The sequence below is a fragment of the Pleurodeles waltl genome, chromosome 12, assembly GCF_031143425.1.
Source record: "Pleurodeles waltl isolate 20211129_DDA chromosome 12, aPleWal1.hap1.20221129, whole genome shotgun sequence".
In the NCBI taxonomy this organism is placed as follows: domain Eukaryota; kingdom Metazoa; phylum Chordata; class Amphibia; order Caudata; family Salamandridae; genus Pleurodeles; species Pleurodeles waltl.
In genome coordinates this window covers 258,589,374-258,602,532 of record NC_090451.1, presented here as the reverse complement: position 1 = coordinate 258,602,532, position 13,159 = coordinate 258,589,374, and positions in this window count along the sequence as shown.

The following is a 13,159-nucleotide window of genomic DNA, read 5'->3' as shown; positions in this document are numbered from 1 at the left end:
GGGGGCCCCTGCACTGCCCATGCCAAGTGCATGGGCAGTGCAGGGGCCCCCAGGGGCACCCCAAGTCCCCTTACCGCCAGCCTTTCAATGGCGGTGTTTACTGCCACGGACAGGCTGGCGGTCGGGGACTCATAATCCCCAGGGCAGCGGTGCTTGCACCGCTGCCCTGGGGATTATGACCGCCAGGCGGAATCCTGGCGGGATATTGGAGGGGCCGGCAGTATGGCCGTGGCAATTCCGCCACGGTCAAAATTGCTGGCGGAACACCGCCAGCCTGTTGGCGGTGTTACCGCCACCTTCCCACCGGCCGCCTGGGTCGTAATGACCCCCTAAATCTGGATCCAAGTTGTAGGACTTCCATCCTGCAATAATCAACTACTTAATTAACTGCTGGTAAATTTATAAAATCTTCAGTGGGAGGGAGCCGTAGGCCCCTTACTCCAACATCCATATATTAATAGACTATAATACAATAACTTATATCATATGTCTCATATATTTGTTTACATGTCATGTGCGAGTCTTTTCTTGCTGCCTATCACATCAATTATTTTAGTTTCACAACCCAATAGTGATATGTGGCTACAAATACCTTTATCACATTGCTGCCGTTCAATTCCTGTGTACAACGGCCTAATCATCAGCCATTCTTGTATGTATTCTAGAAAAATTATGTTTTTTATCTTATCACTTTCTAATAGCAATGAGCAGCCATCCTCGTCCAAGTACCCCCCGATCCAATGCGCTGAAAATTGCAGAAACCAGAAAAGGAAAGTGCAGCGGGTGTGTCCTCATTACCACGTGTATGCCTTATTCATCCATATTCACGGAGGGCGCTCGTCATTCTTAATCTCCAATCTAGTCACAAATGCCTCCCAAGCGTCATACCATGTGTGAGGCTGCCCTTTATGCTGTAATTTGCGTAACACTCGAGCCTCTGTCCGTGCCCAGCGTAGCGTCACAGCTCACCACGTCTTGGCCTCTGGTACTCTGGGAGCCTTCCAATTCATGGCAATCAGTCTTTTGTACATTATGAGGGCCAAGTCTGCAAATCTGTGAATATATATATATGTTGTTTGTTTCTAGTGCAAATACCCAATAGGCAAGATCTTGGTTCTGGCAAGAACAAATGTTCCATAATGTCAGATATATCTGCTACCACCTCCTGCCAGGCTTCCCCCAACTAATACACTTAGTTAACCCACCCGAAGGGTAAGATCTTTGAACCAGTAAACATACAAGGAGTGTGGGGTGCTGATAGAGAAAACAGGCTCTTGGGGCCTATTCAGAAAGCGCTGATTGGGTGCGTAGTCTACATGAAAAGTATGAGTGTGAAGAGTGTCTGTACCTTTGAGGGAGTTTCCTTTACGGACTAGGTGGTCTCACACACATTATAGTGTCATGCTTCATCATATGACCACCTAGCCCAACCCAGGTAAGATGATGCTACCTGGGCTGACTTAGCCTCATCGTTAAAAGAACTGCAGATGGAGTGCTGAAATTTAATCTGGCTGGATAATACAAGGGATCCAGATAAAGGTTGTGAATAATAAAATTACCTTACAAATCACCCGTTTTGTTTGAGGACTTTTTAATATAGGTGTTTGTAGGTAAGAGTAAAAACAGGGGTTAAGATTCCTGTGAGGATAATGAATCAGGGGTCTAAAAAGTGGGGACCAACATGTTTCTGCCCACGCTAAGAGCCGGAAGGTCTGGGGCATTCATCAGGGTCGGGGATCCCTTCAGATAGAGAGCAAAATGATATGTTCACCAGTAGGATAAGTGCTCAATAATCTATATAAATATATATGTGTGGGGCCTACCTGAGTACTTTTGGGGGAGGCCTAAAGAAAAAGAAAAGAATAACGATAAATGGTTGTGAGGTAATTGTGTCACTTCAATCAAAACCACAGCACACTAAAAGTGTCAGAAACATGCCGTGGGCAACACACACATACACATGTAGGAGGAACTGAAGAACCTTGGGGCAAGGGGAGCATATTAGTATGGACTTACCCTGCACAAACAAGGTGGTTAGCCTCTGGTCTGGGATCTAACAGTGGGGGGTTGCCCTTTATAGTCACACTCTGTGGGGAAGACGAAGACTGGTTCCAAACAAAGGATCAATAGAATTATTAAAATTAAAACTAGAAAGAGCAATAGGCTAAAATGGGGTAGCTATTGCAGGTTGGCAGACTGGTTGACAAAATAAGGGCATAGTGTATGCAAAGCAATTAGTGGATTAGTTTGACAGGGAGGGAACACTATGGCCCTCATTCTGACCTTGGCGGGCGGCGGAGGCCGCCCGCCAAAGTCCCGCCGTCAGATTACCGTTCCGCGGTCGAAAGACCGCGGCGGTCATTCTGACTTTCCCGCTGGGCTGGCGGGCGGTCGCCTTCAGACCGCCCGCCAGCCCAGCGGGAAAGAGGCTTCCACGATGAAGCCGGCTCGGAATCGAGCCGGCGGAGTGGAAGCTGTGCAACGGGTGCAGTTGCACCCGTCGCGTATTTCACTGTCTGCGCAGCAGACAGTGAAATACATGTAGGGGCCCTCTTACGGGGGCCCCTGCAATGCCCATGCCAGTGGCATGGGCACTGCAGGGGCCCCCAGGGGCCCCACAACCCCCCCTACCGCCATCCGGATCCCGGCGGTCCGACCGCCGGGATCTGGATGGCGGTAGGGGGGGTCGGAATCCCCGCGGCGGTGCAGCAAGCTGCGCCGCCGTGGAGGATTCAATGGGGCGGCGGTACACTGGCGGGAGCCCGCCAGTGGTGCCGGTCCGACCGCGGCTTTACCGCCGCGGTCGGAATCCCCATTGGAGCACCGCCGGCCTGTCGGCGGTGCTCCCGCGGTCCTCCGCCCTGGCGGTCAAAGACCGCCAGGGTCAGAATGACCACCTATGTGTTATGCTAGAAAATTGCATGTCCTAATGGAGAATAAGCAGACAAAGCCAGCATACCAGGGTGCTTACCTCAAATAAGGATAAGCCAAGAAGAATCTAGGCAAGGGAGTTTGTGTGGGGTCTAATCACTCCTGACACTCTCTTCTTGTGTTATAATGATAAGATCTTAGAATCAACCAGGTTTACATTTTTTTTGGGAAAGAACAACATGTTGGCTTTCGTTCTAAAATGCAGTGGTACAGAGTTCCTGAGCTTAGCATTGCAACCTGGTCTAGCTATGCAGCAATGGAGGTTTGACAAAAGTCTATCTGAAGCAGATCTAAGCTACTTGAGGGTAAAATACAGCTAAAACTTGTATCATAAGTAAAGTGCACCATGTCTGTGGATCAACGTGAAGACCAAACAGAGCGACCTGAAGCTAATTCACTTATCCCTATGGAGCCTATGTAATCTTTGTAAGTCCTTGGTGGTGAAAGAGCAAGTTAGTAAAAAAAGAACTAACTGAGCCACTACATTTTGTGGAAGGTATAACCTGTTGATGATCTTGTGAAGACCTCCAAGAAAAAGAGAATTGTAATAGTCCAGCCACCTGATTATACCTACCTGAACAGCTGTTGGAATTGAGGACCAAGTTAAAAGTGGCAGGATTTTACATAAATGACAGAGCATCTTGAAACATGTGGAGGAAAATTAGAGACCTATACTCAGATCCTGCTTCTAACTAGGTCTGGGCAGTACTCGTGAAATTTCACTCCCCAGATTCACTTGGAGTTACATAAAAATTCTATGAGAGTCTGTGAAGTGCCATCAACAGTTAGAAAATGCATGCCATGCTACGCACACTCTGAGGTTAATGGCAGTAGGGTGTTCTGCACTGGAACATCACTGCAAACAGCATCACACTATTTTTGAGTTGATTTTGCTGGTGCTAGAGTAAAATACCTACTCAGGAAGCAGCCCTCTGACCTTGACCATCCGTGCTCTCTAAATCTTTTCCAGAAATCCTCCTAGCAACCAGAAATCATGCTAGGGGATGCCAAATCTCACTCCCATTCACCCTCTTGCATTCTACAGCCTCACATTGTTCCTGTGATCATTGTGTTGCTCGAACAGGAAAAACAAAACACCACAAGGCAAGTGGAAAAGTTTGACTGGAATGCTGCATTACAAGAGTAATGCGGAGTCACCAGCATTCTCTAATTCCAGTCATGGAATTAGAAGTCCACACAGACCTATTCCCAACCCTTTTAGATGTCCAACACCAGGCAGTGCATGGCCTTCTGTTTTTTTTTTTTTAACTCTCACACCTGAAACAGGGGGGCAGGGGATACTCCGCCTGCCTGCTGGTGGCCTTTTTGACTCTATTTTGCAGGACTTGGGGCCATTGTACAAAATTTCAGATTTGTAATTTCCAAATAGTGAATCTGTAGAAATCAGTATTAGGGAATGTCAAAACATGTATGTAACTGCCAGTGCCACTAATAGTGATTCCTATGGATTCACTTTCGCAATTAGGAAATTACAATTTTGGAAATTGCTAAATTGTGACTTCCTAATAGGAAATCACAAATTTGGAAAAGTTGCATTCTAGATGCAGAAGGTTGATGTCAGGCCAGGAAGTTTACCAATAGAGGGACTTGCCTCAACTCTTAGGCATAGGAAGGTGCTGGAAAGGAGAAGTGCACGTGTCTTACTGCTGGCTAGGTTATACCTGTAACTACATCCAAGGAAGATGAGGACAAGGAATCTAGGAGGAGAAGGCAGACTATTAAATTCTCTGAAAAGGAGCTGGAGCTCCTAACAGAGGGATGTGTGGCCCATATGGACCAGATGTTTGAGAAGGCCTCTCTCTCTGTCCCTGAGTGTCAGATGACCAAGATATGGAACAGCATCTTGGTGAAGGGGAAGTCCCTTGGTGTAACACAATGGACCATCCCAGAGATCCGAGTAAGATGGTATGACCTGAGATCCCGCATAAAGGAGAAGGTGGCCAGCAGAATCGTGGAGGGTCATGGAACAGGGGCTGGGCACTCAAAAGAACCCACTCCCATGGAGACACTCATCAAGGGGACACTGGAACTGGAAAGTATGATATGAGTGTCTGACATTGACACCTCTAACATTGCAGGCACCAACAAGGATAAGTCAACTCCCCTTTACTTATTCCACAGAATGTAATGTTTGTAATTCCTCAAATAAAACATCAGATCAAATCTGACTCCATTGAGATGTTTGCACTACCTTGGCATTGCAGCATGGGAGTTGTAGTACACCAATGTTACATACAGTACTGTGGGCTGAAGACTACACTACACAGACCAGTCAATTACCATCATTTCACACAGATGAAGAACTGTTACAACCACCATTAACCCATTATTTACACTAACTATATACTTGCACTTTTACAGGTCACACCCAGGATATGTCAGAAACAATTGAAGCTGAAGAAGTTATTGACACATGTCAAAATGGTGGTCATCACACAAGCAACCCCTATGCCCATCAGTCCAAATCCAACTGCTAAGGGAACAACCATTCCAGCACTTCCAGGCTCTGTGGACGGTGATGAGGGACAAGCCCAAAGCAGGGACACCAACACATCTGTGGGCAGGAGACACGGACACCATCTGGGACAGCCAGGTACAATCCACAATGAGCATGTGTCAAATGACATGCAAGACAGATCTCCAGTGTTTGGGGCCTGGAGAAGTCCAACATCTCAGTGCAGTTCCTGCAAACAAAATAAATAATACTGTCAATAGGCATCTGCTCATCATGTCATGGTCGATGCAGCAATTGCAGAAGGGGCAGGACAGTTGGATTGCTGCTATTGAGAAGGAGCAATGGGTACAGAAACATAGGCAGTACCTGACATGTTTTGATGCCTTCACCTTCAACCAATCGATTAGCAGTAGCCACAACTACTCTTGCAAGGAGAACTGTCAACAAACAGAATGATATGGGGCACTGCTGTCAGGGTGTTGCCTGTGGGCTACTTCAGATGACCGCACCCCTTGAGAACATCCAGACCCACAATCTCTCTCTCCCCAACATACTGCAGCCTCCTGAGATTGAAGATGGCTCTATCAGTGCACCATCTATGCAGTGATGCTGACAAAGCACCCAAACCTAAAGGTCTGAAGAAGTGACTGCCCTGAAATCCCAGAGCCATGAGTCCACTGTTTGTAATGACATGATGTTACATCTGCAATGGATACAGTTGCTTTAGGAGAGTAACAGAGTTGTAAGGTGGTCTTTCTGTTATGCACTGTGCATTGCCATCCTGTGTGATGTCCTTTTTGTAGATGCTGTAATCACCCTTACCTCAATAATAGTTGTGTGTGAACTCTGTGCATTGTGCACGACCCTCTGCTGCACATGTCCTGTCTTGCTGCACATGTAGTGCTGTTAAGTCATCATCTCAGTCACATTCCTCCTCAATGGTGATGTTGTACTGACCCTTCCTCATGGCAATGTTGTGTAGTATGGCACATGTGGTGATGATCTTACAGCATGTCTCAGGTCTGTGCAGCAGTGCTCTGCCAGTCTTGTGGCGGCAGTGAAACCTGGACTTCAGTATCCAAAAGGTCCTCTCATTGATGAAGCGTGTCTTGTGTGCCCTATTGTACTACCTCTCACTTTTTGTTCAAATTCATCCTGTGAGAGTCCGTTTTGCATTCCACTGTGGAGGAACATCAAGGAGTCATTAGTTTAGTGTGTTGCAGATGTTGGGGGGGATATTTGAAAAATAAATGTATTGGTAAACCCTTTTTTCACTTTTTTTCACTTTCTTTATTGCATTTACAATGTAACATAGGACATAGTGCATAGTAAAGAGACGTGTGTCTCACACATTTGCAATCAACTTCAATATACAACGGCAAACATATGGGGAAGAAAAAGACTCAGGCAAAACACCTCTATATATCTACATTGCAGAATTGAGTAAGTGTTATACAACTCACAAGCACACAGGAGATTACCCATCCATGTCAATTTGCTACCATTCAATATGGTGTCCTGCAGCCTGCAGTAGGTATCCATCTGGTTTGTTTATGTTTACAGGCATGTATCATGTTTAAATTGGATATGTACTATCACCGATCACCATTACCTGCAAAAGTGGAATCAAAGCCCATCAGATGCAGGCACCAGTGGAGTGGAGATAGTCACTAACATGAGCTCCCATTGCTCTGCGAGAGGATACCTGCGCAGCCTCAATGTATCTTCACGCCTGAGAGCTGTACACTCCGCTCCCACCCAAATGGAAAAGGAATGGTCCATGCTTCATATGTCGGTGGCTCAGGAGACCACCATTGGCGGGTTATGAGCCGTTTGGCTACCACAAGCCCCATGTCTAAAAAACGGGACGTGGCCTTTAGCTTCATACCCCTAGGAAACCAGCCCAGGATGCACATCTCCCATGTCAGTAGTAAGGGCCGGTCTATGCAATGCATTAAGCACGCTAAGATTGAGGACCAGTACTGGCTCAGAGTGGGGCACGACCACAACATATGCAGAAAGTCTACCCCTAGGCTTTGACAGTGTGGGCAGATGGCGTCTGTTCAGGCAAAATAGCTGTTAATTTTGTCCTGTGTGAGATAGGCTCTTTGAGTAACATAATATTGGATGAGTCGAAATCGCATATTGCGCTGGACATACGTGGGAGTTTCCAATATGGTTACCTATTCCTTATCAGTAAAAGGCTTTTCCCTGTCACACTCCTAGCGTGCCCGGAGAGCCACAAGTGATCCGAATGTATGTAGCCTCCAACTAGTGTACTATATGCCTTCCTTCTCCAAAGACATGTATATATTGCAGTGTGTAGTGTGTCTGGGGTTCCACCTTGATGTCACCCCATGCATGCTGCAAAGCCCGCCTGAGGGAGCCTTATAGTAGAAAAGTGCTTGGACCCAGTCCAGCAGTCTCCCTCAGTGTGTCATGTGTATGGAGGGTGCCATCTGTGTAAAGATCTCCCAGGGTGTTTATTTCCTCTGTATGCCAGTCAAGTAGCTCCACAGCCGATGTGGCACACACACCACAGGGTGTTCCCAAGAGCGGTATGGCTGGTGCATAGGGAATAGTATCCCTTGTGAGGTAGCAGCATCTACGAAAGCAACTATAGGCTAATTTTGGCAACAGGGGGGCCGGGGCTGCAGGCTTAGCACACTTATGAAATAAATGAAGTAGTTTAAATTGTGACCACGCTGGGCGATCAGTGGCCATGTCTGCTAGCTGTCTCAAAGAGAACCAGCAGGCCACCCACTGTAGCCGCACAGCCAAGTAATAGTGCTCCAAATTCGGCAATGATAGACCCCCGAGGGTACTGGACGATAAAGCTTAGAGAAGGCTACCTGACAGCGGGATGCATTCCAAATTAAACTATGCACATCTCGCTCCATGGAACAGAAGAAGGAGGCCGGTATGTATAGAGGTAGGTTCACAAAATAATACAATAGTCTAGACAGCACTATCATCTTAACAATGGCCACCCTGCCAATGACGGTCAGTGGTAACATCTTCCAAAACACCATTTGACGACGTTCGCCCGGTACAGCACTCGTCGGGTACCATCAAACATATCCGATTCAGTATGATGTACCTTTACGCCTAGGTATCTAAATGTGTTGGGTTGACATGTGAGGCCAGGTGCCATAGGAGTGAGGCCCAGGTTAGGCACAGTGGGTGCCAACGGGAAAAGACATGACTTAGCCCAGTTTACCCGCAGGCCAGACAACTTCGCATGAGTGTTGAACAATGATATTATATCTCCAGGGAAGTCCTCATGGTCTCTAATATACACTAGAAGGTATACAAAGAAACCACATGATTCCTATCTCCCTGCGGTATTCCCCAGGACCGTCCCGCTCGGCGCAGAGCAGCTGCCAATGGCTCCACTGCAAATGCAAAAAGCAGGGGAGACAAGGGGCATCCCTGCCATGTGCCCTTCTTGATGTTAATGGGGGGGCGCGCCAGGAGGCGTCCTGTTTTGGTTCGGGCTGATGGTAGTGTATACAACAATTTCACCAGGTGTATAAAACAAGGGCTGAAACCATACTTCGGTTGGACAGCAAAAAGGTAACGCCATTCCAGCGAGTCAAATGTTTTCTCCAAGTCGATCACTAAACAGCCCCCTCGTGGCCAATGACCAGGTGCAGACATCAGTATCCGAAAATATCGGCGGAGGTTAAGGGACATCATGCGGCCTGGTACAAAACCGTTTTAGTCCTCACGAACCAATGCCGGCACCAGTGGGGAAGCTCATTGCGACAACTTTGGCTAATATTTTATAATCCGTATTTAGGAGTGCCAACGGCCTGTAGGAGTGTAGACTGGTTGGGTCTTTATGCGGCATCAGGAGGGAGAGTAGGGTGGCCTCCCTTAGCGTATGGGGGTAAGCGTACCGATGCTATGGCCTCTTCACATAAAGTTAGCAATTTAGGCACTAGTTGGGTTGAGTGTGCCTTAAAGAATTCAGCTGGTAGCCTGGTTGGGCCATGCGCCTTACCATTTGCCAGCGAACGGATGGCTTCCTGTATCTCAGCTAGCAAAGGAGGACCATGCAGCTCTGAACAATGCTCAGCCATAAGTCGGGGCAGAGATATTTCTGCGAAAAATAACTCTGTCATCTAAAGGACGGAGGCCAGTGTCATATAGAGCCCTATAATGAGTGTGAAATGCCGCATGAATTTAATCTTGTCTGTATAACAAATCACCCATATGGATGGACGAATGGATAGCACCGCTCTAGGAGAAGTCTTCTAGCGAATAAACCAGGCGAGCAAAGCTCCGGCTCTATCTGCTTTGGCATGCCTGCTGGCTGAGTGTGCCGTGTAGCTGAGGCATCTCAAATGTTTAAAGAGTTCCGAATGAGTTTTACGCACGGCTTGCAGTTGGGGAAAGGCTTTGGGGTTCCGTATCACTTCCGACTCATGTTGCAGTAGCTGCCCTTCTATTACAGACACCTCCCGGTCTGACTGCCTGTGCACACCAATATTAAGCTTATACAGTGACCCCACAGTGCTGCCTTAAATGCGGCCCACTCTATTGCCCGAGACAATGCTGTTTCTGCTTTAAGTTCAAAGTAGCCAGTAATCTGCTGGCCTATTGACTCCCAGAACGCCGCATCCTCTAATGTTGCAGATTGCATCTTCCATGTGGGGACAGGGGACTGTGCAGTCCCATCCTGGTTTAGCTGGAGGTATTGAGGGATGCGATCGGAATGAGTGCGGCCCAGATAGTCAGTGTGCACAACTGCAGGTATCAGGCTGGCCGTGCAGAGTAGCCTGTCAAGTCGGACATGTAAGCCATGACTGGCTGAATAAAAGGAACACACCCATGCTGTAGCATTATAATGTCTCCAAACATCACATCCGTTAGCTGCCAGTGGTGGAGTCATGTCACTAGAGCGCGGGCATTTGATATAGCAGTTGTATGCTCCAATGGTGGAAATGACCTATCTAAGTACTGATCTAATACAAAATTAAAATCCCCTCCAATTAGCCAGGAAACATCGCTCCATTGTGCCAGCAACCGGTTGAGCGAATTGAGAAAGGGAGTTTGATCTACATTGAGAGCATAAATATTACCAAGGAGAACATGCCTGCTGTTCAGTTTAGCACGGAGAAACACATATCGGCCATCAGCGTCGGTGACCTGCTGTAGCAGATCGAAAGACCTGCTCGGATCCATATCACAACTCCCCGCGTATATGATGAGTAACTCGTGGAATATACCTGGTACGCCATTTTCTTCTCAACGCATCTGCCTCTGAACTAGTTAGGTGTGACTCTTGCAATAAAGAAATATGGGCATTACAGCGCTTTAAGTAGGGGTATACAGCATATCGACGTGCTGGGATGTGCATGCCACGGATATCCCATGTTATAACATTAACAGGCGTCATCATGCAGGAGAACTACAGGAGGAGGGGCTGCGCATATGTGCCATGCAGCTGGAATTGTCAATGACACTCGTGAGGAAGAAGAGCAACACTTAGAAGGTAACTTCATAATTTGCCTAGCACCAAACTGGTAGGTAACAACAATCAACACAGCGTAACAATAAAATAGTGAATACCTTAGAGCAGCACACTAGACCAAGTGGCCACCCAAACCAAATGATAACAACTAAGGCAAAGATAGTTGGCCTCACAATAGGGGGGGATGACCAATTGACAGCTCACAGCATATAGTTATAGAGGGACTGCACTGGATGCCACTTAACAGGTAGACCAATGCTCATGACCATATAAGGAGCATTCTACATTGGCTACAGCTATACTCGTATGTAAAAAGGCATGAATATAACAACAGGTAAAGTTAGATGACAGTGTCTGACGTCTGTGGAGTTATACCTGGAGGGTCGCGAGGGCTTTGGACAGATGGCCAAGTAACAACAGAGCTCTCTCCATCGGAGGATATGGAGTCCGGCGTGCCCGGACTGGAGCAATGCCCCGCACTGGAGAGCGCTGTTCCCTACTTCATGGCATTGCGCCGCTCCCGGATTCTCTGCTCCAAATCCAGGACGACAGGAAGGCTCACATCTGGACGTGTCTTCATCTTGCACTACCCGTATGTATTGGTAAACCTTGCTAACCATGTTGTCCAAGACCTTGTGGAAGAACCTGGGAAAAGTACTTTGTGGCACTCCCCCACCACTGCTATGGCCCCTGGTAACTACAAGAAGCTAGGAGGTATAGGCAACACAATATGTGTGGTGTGATTGCATTGCTCTGGAGTGTTGGGGTATGTAGCTGAGGTTGTACCTCAGCAAAAGTTCTAGGATTCTCACTGTTGAGTCTGTACCTCTCAAATATCTCCTCCACTGTCTTTTTAAACAGGGTGACCCTCATCCAAATTAACCTTTCTCCTCCTCCTTCTCTGCCTGCCAGTCAATATCCCCATCCTGCTTCTCAAACCATATGGGGCTGCCATTCTGAAAGGCCCTGATGCATTTTGGGTGCCTTTTTATAGTTTATACCTGGTTACCACCAGAACCAAATTGATGTTAATTGCACTTCCTAAATGGCCATTTTGCGAATATTCGCAATTAGGAACTCCTTTGTACATGCAGTTAGAAATTTGCTATTTGGCGATTGTAGGAAAGTACCATCTTGCCTGGCATGTTAACCCCATTTTTACTTGTGTGTATGTTTGTTTTTGCCTGTGTCACTGGGGATCCTGCTAACCAGGACCCCAGTGTTCCTAACTTGTGCCCTGTATGTGTTCCCTGTGTGGTGCCTAACTGTATCACTGAGGCTCTGCTATCCAGAAGCTCAGTGTTTATGCTCTCTCTGCTTTTAAAATTGTCACTGCAGGCTAGTGACTAATTTTACCAATTCTGATTGGCACACTGGAACACCCTTATAATTCCCTAGAAAATGGTACCTAGGTACCCAGGGTATTGGGGTTTCAGGAGATCCTTATGGGCTGCAGCATTTCTTTTGCCACCCATAGGGAGCTCAGACAATTCTTACATGGGACTGCTACTGCAGCCTGAGTGAAATAACGTCCAGGTTATCTCACAGCCACTTTATACTACACTTAAGTAACTTATAAGTCATCTATATGTCTAACCCTCACTTAGTGAAGGTTAGGTGCAAAGTTACTAAGTGTGAGGGCACCCTGGCACTAGCCAAGGTGCTCCCACATTGTTCAGGGCAATTTCCCTGAACTTTGTGAGTGCGGGGACACCATTACACGTGAACTACATATAGGTCAATATCTATGTGTAGCTTCACAATGGTAACTCCGAAAATGGCCATGTAACATGTCTAAGATCATGGAATTGTCCCCCAAAGCCAAATATGGTATTGGGGTGCCAATCCCATGCATCCCCAGGGCTCCAGCATGGACCCCGGGTACTGCCCAACTAACTCGCTGGGGTTTTCTCTGCAGCTACTGCTGCTGCCAACCCTCAGACATGTTTCTGACCCCCTGGGGCCTGGGCAGCCCAGTCCCAGGAAGGCAGAACAAAGGATTTCCTCTCAGAGAGTGTGTTACACCCTCTCCCTTTGGAAATAGGTGTTAAGGGCCTGAGAGGAGTAGCCTCTCCTGGCCTTTGGGAATGCTTTGAAGGGCACAGATGGTGCCCTCCTTGCATAAACCAGTCTACACCAGTTCAGGGATCCCTCAGACCTTGCTCTGGTGCGAAACTGGACAAAGGAAAGGGGGGTGACCACTCCCCTGTCCATCACTACCCCAGAGGTGGTGCCCAGAGCTCCTCCAGTGTGTCCCAGACCTCTGACATCTT